Source organism: Cyprinodon variegatus, unplaced genomic scaffold (assembly GCF_000732505.1).
Source record: "Cyprinodon variegatus isolate N-32 unplaced genomic scaffold, C_variegatus-1.0 Scaffold1023, whole genome shotgun sequence".
Classification (NCBI taxonomy): Eukaryota; Metazoa; Chordata; class Actinopteri; order Cyprinodontiformes; family Cyprinodontidae; genus Cyprinodon; species Cyprinodon variegatus.
This window is the reverse complement of record NW_015151476.1, coordinates 6582-19774: the sequence shown is the minus strand read 5'-3', so window position 1 is coordinate 19774 and position 13193 is coordinate 6582. Positions and strand designations below refer to the sequence as shown.

At 36.8% G+C, this 13193-nt stretch overlaps 1 pseudogene; it reads left to right on the top strand.

Annotated features, from left to right (window-relative positions):
- Positions 1–708: 708 nt before the first annotated feature.
- On the top strand, positions 709–12611 carry LOC107100878 (annotated as a pseudogene).
- Positions 12612–13193: the final 582 nt, after the last annotated feature.

Sequence of the window (13193 nt, the reverse complement as noted above, 5' to 3'; positions counted from 1 at the left end):
ATATATATATATATATATATATATATATATATATATATACATATATGTGAATTGTAAAGAGTTTTTACCCCCCATTCTAAAATATCATTAATAGCAAATTGATCAAAGGGAAGTCACTTGTGCTACCCATGTTTATCCATTAGGTGGGGCTTCATCTCCATAATAATAAAAGGAGGTTTTACAAAGAATAATAGACCCCTTAAAATTTTTGAGTTAACTGGTTTAAAACTTGTTTCTACTCTTTATTTAAAATTACCAATAACATTACATGTTATTATAGAGAACTCTATTATATGAAAGAGATTGAAGTCAGAATACTGGGAAAAAAAGTATTCTGACTTTAATCGTATAATTCTAACTTTTTTTCTCATATTATACTGAAATAAAATTCAAAAATCAGTTAACATTTTTTTTTTTCAGTGGCCCCAATCCTCTTCCGTACTTTTATGTATGTTAAGTTGTTTCTTATATTACTTAGAATTCAGAGTATTAGAAGAATAGAAAGAAACAAAGGTTACATTCACCTATATTGTAAAATGCTATATGACAATATAAATAAACTGCTAGGTAAAAAAAAAATGTTTCCCTTTTTGGTGTTTTTTTAAAATAACTTTCAGAGCTAAATGAGTGACTTCCAACTGTTAATGAGAAGAAGTAGAGCGCCCTTCTGATTGGCTGACAGACCTGCCCGTCAAATGTGGGCGGAGCCACAGCAGGGAGAAGACGGAGCTGTCAAACACCGACAGTCGTTTGAAATATTATCACAGGAGCGGATAACAAAACCACATTACTTTCCCAATGTATAGATTAATGAACGACAGCGGCAGACTTTGTGCTTCAGTTTGGAACCCAGCAGCTGGAAAATGGACTTTTAAGGCGTCGTTGACAGCAACTTGTTGTTAAGTGCGCGTTTGGCTCTCCCTCATAAGCTAATGTTAGCTTTTCGCTTCGCTCCAGTTTTGTTGACAAAACCAGCCGATTGGCGAGTCGTTCAGCCAGCTGCGGTGTTATTTTCTCAGAAATGTCTCCGGGTAGAAGCATGGTTTCCATCCCGCACTCTTCTCTGAACCCTCTATGTGAAATAAAACAAGGTGAGTAAACTTTGAGCGCTGACATGGAGAATGGCCCCTGCCTTTGGTGTTTGTTTACATTTCCCTGTAGAGTTTTTAATAAATGATAATGTAGCAGAAATCCACCTGACGCAGCTGCTCTGTATGCTGCCCCATGCATCCAGGTAGAGGGAGGTTTTCTCATCAGGTTGCTCCTTATTGTAAACCATTGCAGAATGACTGGCATGCACCTTTCCCACTGTAGATTGTGGTCAGATAACAAACTGTTTGGCCTTCTTGTTGTTTTGTGTGACCTTGCTGAAATAAGCCCAGTAGCTTACACAATCATTTGTTTTAAAATGGTTTGCATAACTTCAGCCAGGAGAGGCGAGCAGCTTATTCATGTATCTCCTCTTTTCAAATCAAATCTTTATTTATAAAGCACATTTTAAAAAAGACATTTGAACACAATCTTACCTAAAATATTTGCCTTGAAACTTAAATGAATACCAGTTATTTCCCCAGGCTGTTGAATGATGAAGGCTGCCCTTGATGGAGGCATGTTAACCCTTATAAGTTATTCAGATAATGTTCTGACTGGCTGCTCACTCCTGGGATGGCTAAGCACTATTCCATTAGTTTGATAATGACTTCCACTGTGCTCTGCTGGAGGCCCAACTCCTCTAGAAGTGGCAGTGTAAGCATTTCCAGACTGCTACCTTGTTTTTCTTATATGTTGTTGTTAAAGACCCTTTTGCCTACTTCATGTTGTCAGACTGTTCCATGTCAGTGACCTTTTGCTTCTTCAGGTCTGGTTTAATTTTTCACTGGTGTCTACAGACTGTAAAATGTGCCATTTGCTGAAAGTTTAACCTATTTAGAGCAGCAAGAAAGCCAGAAAATAAGTAAATAATACTCCATTAAGATCGATCTGTCTGTGTGTCTGTCTGTCTGTCTAAGTGGAAGTGAGGGTAACTAACTAACTAACTAACTAACTAACTAACTAACTAACTAACTAACTAACTAACTAACTAACTAACTAACTAACTAACTAACTAACTAACTAACTAAGCACTTTTTGCTCACTGAATATGAATCCATTATTAAGAAGCAGTCATTAAAATAATCAATCAGCTAGATTATCCAATATTATGATCTTTGAATTAATTTTTTCAACATATTTTTGCCACTTGCAATTTGTTTTTAAAATAAGTATTATTTATTTGTGTTAGGGTAAAGCGTTTCTTGTTGAGAACTGTTAGCCATTATAATAATTAATCATAAAAATAGTAATAAGATCAATTATTTACTAAAACTGACAGCAGCAGCCCTGGTCTGGTAATAATGGAGACTTTAGTGTTGCCCAGGAAAGTTAACTCAGTTTTTCAGGAATATTTGAGTTTAAACAGTTAACTCTTTACATTAGAAGGGGACACTTATTGGTATTTATGTTATTTATTAACCTTTTCTCTTGATAAAGGCAATCATATCGTTTTAACTGTATTTCACAGCAGTGTAGAGAGAATAAAACTGGCTACATGAGGCCTTCTTGAGGAACACCTCAACTATCATCAACTGCATCAATGCTAGATTAAAATGTAACATTTAAAACAACAATTGATTTTATATTATTCTGAGATCGTAGTTTTATGTCATTACTAACTTTTAACCTACTTTAACCCACTACTAACCCACTGTTTCAATGCCATAACGGTTTCTTTACCTGATTTTCTTTTTTCTTTTTTTCTTTTAAACCTGTGGATTTAAAAACTTCATTACCTTTTTTTCCAAATTGAAAAAGGAACTGCAGCTCTAGGTTGGTTTGGAATGATTTAAATTAAACATTAAACTGTTTGCTGCATCCATAAACATTGTAGCTTCACTTAACTTGTGATTTATTGATGACATGTCCCATTAGCCTGTAATCTGCCAGGACACAGCTGGATAGCTGTTCAGCGCCCTTCTCCCACTGCTCCTACAGTATTTGGCCTGAGGCTGCTTTGGTGTGATGCCCCATCTGTTTTGGAGAAGCAACAGGCCACATTTTACACACAGGAAAAGGCAGCCTTTAACATTCCCCCCTTTTTCCACCCAGTGTCTCTTTAGTGTGGTATTTTAAATGCATACCATTCAAATACAAATTCAGAAGGTTATAGTTTGGAAACAAATCTAGTAATCAACATGGGTGGCTGGTGTTTCTATTTGTATTTTATCACTTTCAACATCTCTGAGGGTTATTATAGATGGGAAAAATATAGGTCTGTGAAATATGAGCTTATTTTGCTTGTTTGTTTCATGACATAAATTCTTCGCCATTGGATCTTTGCCAGAATGGAAAATGCTAAAACTTTCCCTGTGATTTGGGCAGACTCTCTAGACCAGGGCTCTGTGGGGCCACTTGTGGCTCTTCAGGCCCTCCTCAGTGGCTTTTAATAGCTTGGTGGAAAATAAAACAGAACTGAGAAGGGTTTGTAATAAAGACTGCTATATTTAGTCGTTTTCAGCCAATAACTTCACTTTATTTCCATGCAAAAGACACTAAAGGTGCTTGGATTAATTGATTTTACTTAATCGTTTTTGTCATCAGTAAAGAGCACTCACTGAAGCAAATGTGTTCAATTTCAACTATAAATGAACTTAATTCTTCTATAGACTATAAAGCTGCAGACCCCTTGATTTTTGTAGTCATTGATTTCCTTATTTCCTTTTATTAATCCAAAAGATATCACATCTCTGTAATAATCAAAACAAAATTAGCTTAAAAGATTTTGTATGATTTTTTTTTATATTAAAAAAAACAAAAACAAAACACAAAACATGTAAATGTTAACAGAAGGGGGGAGGGGGGTATTCTTAGAAGATTGTCCAAACACTCCCCAGACAGTAGCAACAAAGGCAGCATTTTGGCTCTTATCTGTCCTCTCAGTGGGTTTGTTTACATGCAGAGAAGCAAAACAGCTATTGATCTTTAACCTAAAAGTGCCTTATGTCACGATTAGGATGTTTACTTACATTTGTCTCTCCCATTTTCAATTTTTTTTCCAGTTTACAGCGCCTTACAGAGGTATGCAGACCTCTTTAACCATTGCCACGTATTATCATGGTACAACAACAATCATCGTTGTATTTTCTTAAATCTTTTATTTGTTTTGAACTATAATTCTACGTTCAGACCACAAGCAGCCCATGCAGCAGGAGCAGCTAGTTTACATGCTTAGTCAATGGTTGACGTGCATCAAGGTACAGAAAAAGGTGCTGCTGCGCGTCTGAGCAGCTGAAGCAGCACGTTGTGAGCTTCTGAGCAGCTGACGCTCAAATGCAGCAGCTCCTGGAGTTGGAAAAATGTAACTTTTGGTGCTCGACACACCACATCAACCAATCAGAGAAGCTGATCTGAGAGCTGGTAGGGAGACAAAGTACTGATGATGATGCAGCGCGCTTTGATCACGCCTCTGAAACAGTTTATTAACGCCTAAATTAACGTCAAATGTCGAAATCTGCCGTCAAAACATGTTTGCTTTTATTATCCTGGTGCCTGCAGTTCCAGCCACTGCAGCGAACCGCGAGGAGGCGACTGGGCCATAGGCTGCTGTTGAGTGGGATTCCCAGTGATAGCGCACCACCAGTGTACGGGGGTCTGAGCGGCTCTGACAGAAATAATATCTAATGGCAGGATGGTATTCTGGATGAACTGAATGCACACATGAAGTATTTAGATGGACTTTTCACTGAAAAACATATTAAAACTACTTTTTACCCGCTGATCACAGCAAATATGGCTGCCGTTGTTGCAGGCAAAGAAAGGATAGGGTAGCTCCGCCCAACGCGCGTCAGACCCACTTTTCCACCGCGTAGCTAAAGCAGCAAAGATGCTTCAGCCGTTCGTCAGAACTAAACTTCTACAAGCATCAAAAATGAAAGAGCACACGCGTTTTTGCTGCTCTTGCTGCTAGTGGTCTGAACGTAGCATAATAGAAAAAATAAAAAAATAAAATTGTAGTACTGCACGGTGAGGGTCCACACCTTGCAGTACAACCATAGATATTGGTCTCCATTTTTATCTTCCAGCTTCCTGTTCCCAGCTAAAGAAAAGCATCCCCATCACATGATGCTGCCACCACCATGTTTTACAGTTATATTACTAGGATCAGGTTATGCACAATGTTTGTTTTCTGCCACACTGAGCTTTTTAGATAATAACTTTTCCCTGTTTTAAACGTCACCACCATCCTTAACACCGGCCCCTCTGCTGATCCTTGGACTGATGCTTTTTTTTTAAGATATTCTCTAACCAAACCCCTGAGGTCTTCAGTGTACACTAATTAGGTGACTTCTAAAGTCAGGTGTGTGTTTTTGATTCAATTAAATTTAAAGTTTAAGAGAAAAAAAAACATGTATCAGTAAAAATAGAAACAACCAAATATAATTTTCCCTTTTACTATTACACACTACTTTGTGGTAATGTTTCACATTGAAGCCCTTTATATTTTATAGAAGTTTGTAGTTGTAATTTGATAAATATGAAAAACTGTGACGGAGTGCAAATCCTTTTGAAAGCCACTATTCCAGGATGACCCGGTTAGTGGTAGCGCTGCCTCATAAACTGTCATTCTGCATTTATTTATGTGTCGGGGCATTGGTTTGGCTTTTTGTTTGTGCTCTCAGCCATCCCGCTCTGTTGGAGTCCAGGACGGCATGGGAAGGTCAGTGTTTTGCAAGATGCAAGATGTTTTTTTTTATAGTTACGAGTAGGGCTGAATGATTTTTCTCATTTTTTCAACCGATATTGCGATATTTTCTTTTTAGTTGTCATGACCTTGAAAGCTTGCATGTCTAAAATCCATTGTTGCAGGATGTGCAGAAGTGCTTATGTTTGTTTATGCATGGATATTTTCTCCTCTGCATAGCTGCCAACCCCCTTTAAGTGAATTACTGCCACCTGAGTCGAAAATCGTCTTACTCCTGTTAAATGTAATGTGACCAAAACTCTGCAATTGGGATGGGAATACGTGTGATCCAATTCCATGGCACCGTTAGGCAGCTCGCTTAACGATTCTCTCAACAATTCCAGGCAGCAGCCTAGCGCTTCATGTCACGTTTTTTACGCAAGTTACGCACACGGCATTCAGTAAGCAAGTACGACGTGACCAGGCGTAAGTCTAGAAGAGCAAATAAACCAAAATGGCGTCCCATCGGGTAAACCGATCGAAGGTTTGGCGTCATTTTAAGGAAGCGAAAGATGCCAACAAGGTGCTTTGCAATCATTGCAAAGTGGTAATAAAATCCGCGGGAGGAAATGCATCTAACATGTAGAAACACCTGCGCACACAACCTGGCATACATTTTAACGAATGCTGTGTTTTTGATGCTTCCGGACAGAAGCTAAAGCTTCTGCCAGGCAACTGGTGGCAAGTAGATAGTTTTATATGCTACGAAGTTGCTCTGCGAGTTCAGGGAGCGAGAGAAAGGTGACGCTCATGTATTTAAATCAGGGGGAGATGAGTTTATTTCCCGAAATTGTACAGTAATGCTTTTTCATTAAACGGAATGGATGAGAGAATCGAATCATTTCACAGAATCGATAAGGGAATCGGAATCGTGAAAATCGTATCAATTCCCAACCCTACACTGCTATTTGAAAATTGTGTTTATATTGCAAATATAATAATTTACTCAGCCCTTACTTTTCATAGGCATTCCTGGTAAAAAAAAAAAAAAATGAATGCCTTTCTTCAAAGCAGCAGCAATTCATATTCAAGATGATCTTTTGACCTCCTTCAGTTGGCCTGAGCTGGAATAAGTTATGGTTTTACAGATTATTCTATTTCTGCATCATAAATCTAACAATTAACTGCTTTTATTTAAAGCGACAATATTTCTATTATTTCAAAAATAGGTCTTTACTGTTATAGATCCTTGTCGTGTTGTCTAAACAGTTTTTTCTGTTGCGTTTTTTTTCTTCTAGAACAAACTCTGGCTATATCACAAACATGCTATTCATATTAATAAGTTTAAAACAGTGTGACCTTTAAAAAAGAATGAGTTATTGTTCCCCCACAGGATAATGCTAACACCAAAAAGTTTTTTCTCATTTAAATCAAAAACATTTAAAAAATTTTTTTTTGTTCTGAGGGAAAAGTGCAGTCGCTCTCTTTCTACCAAGTGACAGGCAGTAACACAGCAACAGGTGGGAAGGAGAAGGGCAGTTTTAAGTTACTCTGTGTACAAATAGACTAAATCTAATAAAATAAATCTCATTAAAAGGACCTGAAACTTTAGCTACACTACGATTGCAAATCAGTTTCCAACTCCTTAAAGGTTTGGAGCGTAACAGGGCCAAGCCAGAGCACTGATGAGCATATTTGCAGGAATAAGTGTTGAAGCATGTGCTCATGTTTGGTTAAAAAAGGGTCAACCATGTGTGGGCGTGAAAACTAAATGTCTTACTGTCGTCTCTCTGCGTTATGAATAAAGAGTGAGCTAATGTTGTACACGCTGACCTATTCTCGTCTCCTCGCTCACTTCCTCACTAAAAGGGTGACTCTGCTTTGCTTCTTGAACTCTTTTGGGATTACAGCAGGAAAGATTTGGGCCTGTGTTTTTCTTGGCACAGGAAACTTTTTTTTTTTTTTTTTCCTGGCATACCACATTAGCATGGCATAAAATAATGTGTCACTGATTTAAAAAGAAAAGGAAAAAGATTTGGAAAGGGTAGAACTGGGAAAGAAATGGATCTCCTAACCCTTCCAGCTGGTTAGCAGCAACCCTACAAATTATTATACATCTGATGACATATAAGGAGTTTCTAATCCTTATAAAACTCATTTAAGTTACAGAATTAAATCTTCAAATTCTACATCGATTCCCCTTTTGATAATAAATCATCTTTACCTATGCTATAAATTTCTTAGCGCGAACACTGATGTTTTGCTTTGTTTATGCAAACATCATAAACTAATAACAGTGGACAAATAATTGCTCAATAAACAGTGGATGATAAGAGGACATTTGATTGGATTATGTATTCATTGCGTACAGATCATCAATCTGCTCAAGTCCAGAATACAGCCAAGCTGCCTAATCTGAGCTATTTTTCCTTTATATATTTTCTAAAACTGAAACAATAAATTTAGATTACTGTTGATTATTCGATTATTGAAATAATCATAAGCTAATTTAGTAATCGATTAATCGTTAACTGGAGTATAAAGACCAAAATATGCCTTTAGCTGACAGAGAAACCCAATTAGAGCAGTAATTGTTTTTTGTGTGTTTTTTGTTTATTTTTTTATGATTTTGGTGTAAACATTTTGCATTTAGGGTAAAAACAAAATTTCCTCTGTTAATATTTTCTATCTATAAAAGTGGAAAGTTTTACTTTAAGGAATATATTGCTTTCCCGTTATTGAAAATCCTCGCCTTATGTGGGATGGCGATGTTTTTGCGTTTTTTAACTTTTTACCGTTATGTTCTGCTGCGTGTCTTTTGCATTTCCTTGCTGATTTGACCCATAGGATTGAAGAGCATCTTTGATGTGTTTCTGTTCTTGGTGCTTCCTCCCTTCTGTTTAATTAGGGACAAGCTAGTGTTGAAACTTTCTGATGACAGAAAGTTTGTGTTCCACTGGATAGTTTGAGGTACTGTTGCAATTTTCCTTCAAGAGTAGCAGGATACTGGGAGATGTTATATATGAAAGTTAAAAAGTATGTATAAAAGGTGTAAGGTGTATAAAAGATATGTTTTTCAGTGTAGTCTTTATATTAATGAGAAAAATTTAGTGCTCAACCTAGTTTGTTGAACTACAGAGTGAATCTTCTTTATTTTTATTGAAGAATCTAAAAAAACACCCTAACCCTAACCTAGATTCAGAATTAAAAGGCGCTTTAGCCGCAGACTTCCTGTCCTGCTCCTCTTTGTACCCTGCTGACTTTGTTTTGGCTGGCAGGACGGTCCAAACCTAAACTATTCCTTGGCTTATCTCCAGTAATAGGACAATCAGCCACTATTACAACCATTATATGGAGCCTAATGAACAACAGTGGCTGGTCCTATTAATCCACAGATCAGTCTTAGTCTGCCGAGGCTGCAAAGAAAATCCACCTGTTGCCCCTTGTGTTCGTTATTTGTGTATATGTGATCTTTGAGACGTGTTTGGAAAAGAAACGCATGACACAACACTTGATTATTTCATAAAAAGACATTTCTCTTATTTCGTTTCAGCTCTTCAAGGATAGTCGGGTATGTGAAGATCATTCTGGACAACTGATGCAAAAAACCGTGAGGAATTGGACTGGTTAGTAACCCTTTAGGGCATGAGAAACAGGAGCTTCACCGTGAAAAAAGAAGCTGAAATCTATGTGTGTGATATATTTCCTACCACAACACAAACTGAGCACACGCATCGCTGCTGAAACCCTCGGCACTGTTTAGACTATCCATTCCTCTTGTCATGAGGGTACGTTATAGAAAAAGGCCCATATCACCTTCTTTCACATCGCCATGGACCGGAACAAACGCAACTCCATTGCTGGGATCCCAACATGGCCGGAACGCCTCCAGGAGGACAGGGACGGGCCTGGAGGCGAAGGGAACAGTGAAATGGGCCCGCCTTCACAGGTCAGGATTTAAACCTTTTGTTTTCATATTTGTGTATTTGCTAGAAGAATGCAAACACCTGATAATAGATTTCTCTTTCTTTTTTAATCATTTTAAGTCTCAATAACTATATTTCCCCCTTCAGTAGAGCCTGTCTTTTCGGTTGAAGAGAAAGGGTCCTATCTGCTTCAACTCACAAAAATCTAATATAGATTAAATGGAAAACAAACTGCTATAATGATCTAAATTGAATAATGTATGAATTTTTTTATAATTTTGTGTAATTGTACTAAGTAAAGTGAAAATTGATCAATATAGAGGTTTGCAATCAGCTTTAATGTGGCTCTTTCATCCTTTCACTCTGGCTCCTGGACCAAACGTGAAACACAAAAAAATCTGTTGATTTACTTATTTTCACTGAGGTGGGCTATCTGTTTTTCCAAAGATATTATAATCATAATATACGTTGCATCATTTTAAAGGAAAAACATAAAATTGAAGTTTTTATTCTTATATTTTTCCTCTTTTAAAAAATTTTTTTTTACTAGAAATGGAATAAAAAATTTGTTTCTTGCATTTATAATTAAATAAGCAGAATTTACTGATCTTTTTTTTAGTGGAAATATTTGCTTGATATTAGAAAGTCATGCCATGTCATGGCTTTATTCTAGGTGCAAATAACAGCAGTAACATCAGTTAAGATAAATAAATTAACTTTAGCCTCTTGGGCACCCTTTTTTTCTGTTTCTCTGTAAATCCTCAGCAGTAAAACTCCTGGCTAAATTTCTTTTTTACCATGCAAAACCTCAACGAATAACAACTTAAATGTACTATCAATTGATTAATTACTATATATATCATAATTATTGATTAATTTTGAAGGGAAATGTAAATGTGTTGGTAATAATGCACATGATAGTTTGACAAAAATAAAAGATTGAAAGAAATGCAAAGAATCGGAAGATTTCAACATTTGACACCACCTTGAAAACAGCACAAGACCAGCACACTACATTCATGCAAAAACAGGTTGAAAAATATATACAGTGCAGAACAATATGTAAAAATGCATAAGAACAGAATGCATTATAAGGTAAAGTGGACAGAGACCAGCATAGCAGATATGAACATGATTAATAATTCAATTCAGTTCAGTTTATTTCTATAGCACACATTCACAGCACGTGTCATCTCAAGGCACTTTACAATTCCCCAGATCATCCAGTCAAATTGATTCAAAGTTTTCTATCTAAGGAAAACCAGTTGATTGCATCGACTCCACATCAGTCCAGCTGGGATGGCAATTTTGGTTTAATGTTGGATATTTTTTGAAAATTGGTTTTAAAGTTGTAGGGAAGTCATAAAAATGTAAATGTCAAATCATTCTGGCTTAATTGTGTATAAATGTACTCTATCAGATGATACTGACCCAAGCCTTAGCAGTAGTATTGAGTTTTTTTAGCTACTGTTGCTTTTCCATCATCTTGAATCATTGGGCGTCAACAGGGTATTTTTTTCTCTTCTCATCCACTTACTGGATGTTTCCTACTTTTGGAACTTACTTAGTAAATTGCAGAGAGGTTTTTTTTTTTTGGAGGGAAATCCCAGTAGATTGGGCATTTTTAGCTCTAATGGCCAGCTCTCATTTGAAGTCACTTAAATCCCCTTCTCTAAGCTTGAAGTTGTAGGGAAGTCATATTTAAACGTCAAATCATTCTGGCTTAAACATGTATATAAATGTACTCTTTATCAGACGATACTGTCCCAAAAGTTAGGCCAGTTAGTTATACATCAGCTTGTACATCAAAATTCGGCCAATCATATATCAATGCTCATCTGTCAATCAATTTTTTTCAGTCAAAGCATCTTGATTCATATGTCGCAGCTAATATATGGTTTAACAATGGTTAAATTAAGAATAATTTCCTTTCCCATTGAGTTCAGTCCCAGTGTACACGGGGATGGACGTCTGTGTCTTCAGCAGGCGTAGAGCTAACAGAACTGGCAGCTTTGCGAGGCAAGGGCTCAAACATGTACGGCTGAACAAAAAGGTTTTCTCATCAACTAAACTATAAAATGATAAATTCTAGGCCTAAACAATTTCGTCAAAAATGAAAGGTGATATAGGTGACAAATATGTAGACAGGCTTCAATATTTCTGGCTCATATTTCTGCTTTTCCTCTTTCTATTGCTCCATATATTTGCATGTGCTCGGATTTGCCCCCTAAAAACATCCGCAGCACTTATTGGGAATCTGTTAGACGGATGTCAGAAATATCCATGTTGGCGTCTGCCTCTAAAAACCCATTGGTCAATCTTTAATATAGATATTTCATTGTTTTCATGACCTTGAAAACTTGCCTGTCCACAGTGTTAGAACTTTACTGTTACTTTTATGTGGAAAAGTGCTTATTTCTATTCGTATGCACAGATCTACACACTAGCAGAGACTCTCTGCCTTTCTGAGGGGTGACTTAACCACTTTAAGGGGCTTTAAGGGTTTTACTTAAGGGCCTGAGTGATGAAATCGGTGTCTTACTCTTTTTTTTGGTTTTATTTTGTTAAAAATTAGATCCTTTGCTTTGAAAGTTCCATTTAGTTAAACTGTCATTATATTGCAAATGCATTTATTTCCCAGCCCTAATGGATTTAGGATAATTTTTCATATGGGAAAAAACATTTTTTATCTGCTAAAACAATAATATGGAAAAAACATTTAACCTCCAGTTCATGAATTTCTATTGATTTTGGACATTTTAAAGTTTATCATTAAGCAGTAATAAAGTTTGGAATTCTGAGCATGAGCATTGTGTCACGTTTAACCTGTTTGTTCTTGTTTTATCCAGATGGGCAGGGTGTGTCCGTCCTCCTACAGAGCCCTCATCAGTGCCTTCTCGTGTCTGACACGCCTTGATGACTTCACCTGCGAGTGGATCGGCTCAGGGTTTTTCTCTGAAGTCTTCAAGGTGGGTGAGATCTGAAATTACCCCCCTAGTTAACTCCTCTGATGTTTCTTTTTTATGATGCTGAACCTACAAATCCTTTGGTTTTTTTCCTCTAATTTGTTTTCACACATTATGACCCCTTCTACACAGTCACTAAAGTGGTCACAGCCTCTACTTTTCATTTCTTATCGATGACAGAATATCATAAAAAAACAAGCAGGGAAGTTTAACCCTTTTTAAAAATTAAGAAATATTTGTTTGCATTTGATTGGACCCTGTCAAGTTAAGATGGTTAAGTGAGCTTTAAGCTATCTTCACCATCTTCCATAACCATCCTTGCTTTGACGTTTTGAGGTCAAGTTAGGCGCCACTTAAACACCGCCTACCTCCCAGGCATATGACCGGAGGTCACTCAGACACTTTCGCAATTGCAAGCTCTTTTTTACAAAACACTGTTTACTGGACAGTATTTTTTAGTCCTAAATAATACAGCTGTGCTTGAAAGTTTACATACCCTTCCATTAAAGAAAACTATTAACTCCCACTTGTAATTAAACAAACACAAAACTGAAAACAGAAATAATTATAACAAAAATACTAAAT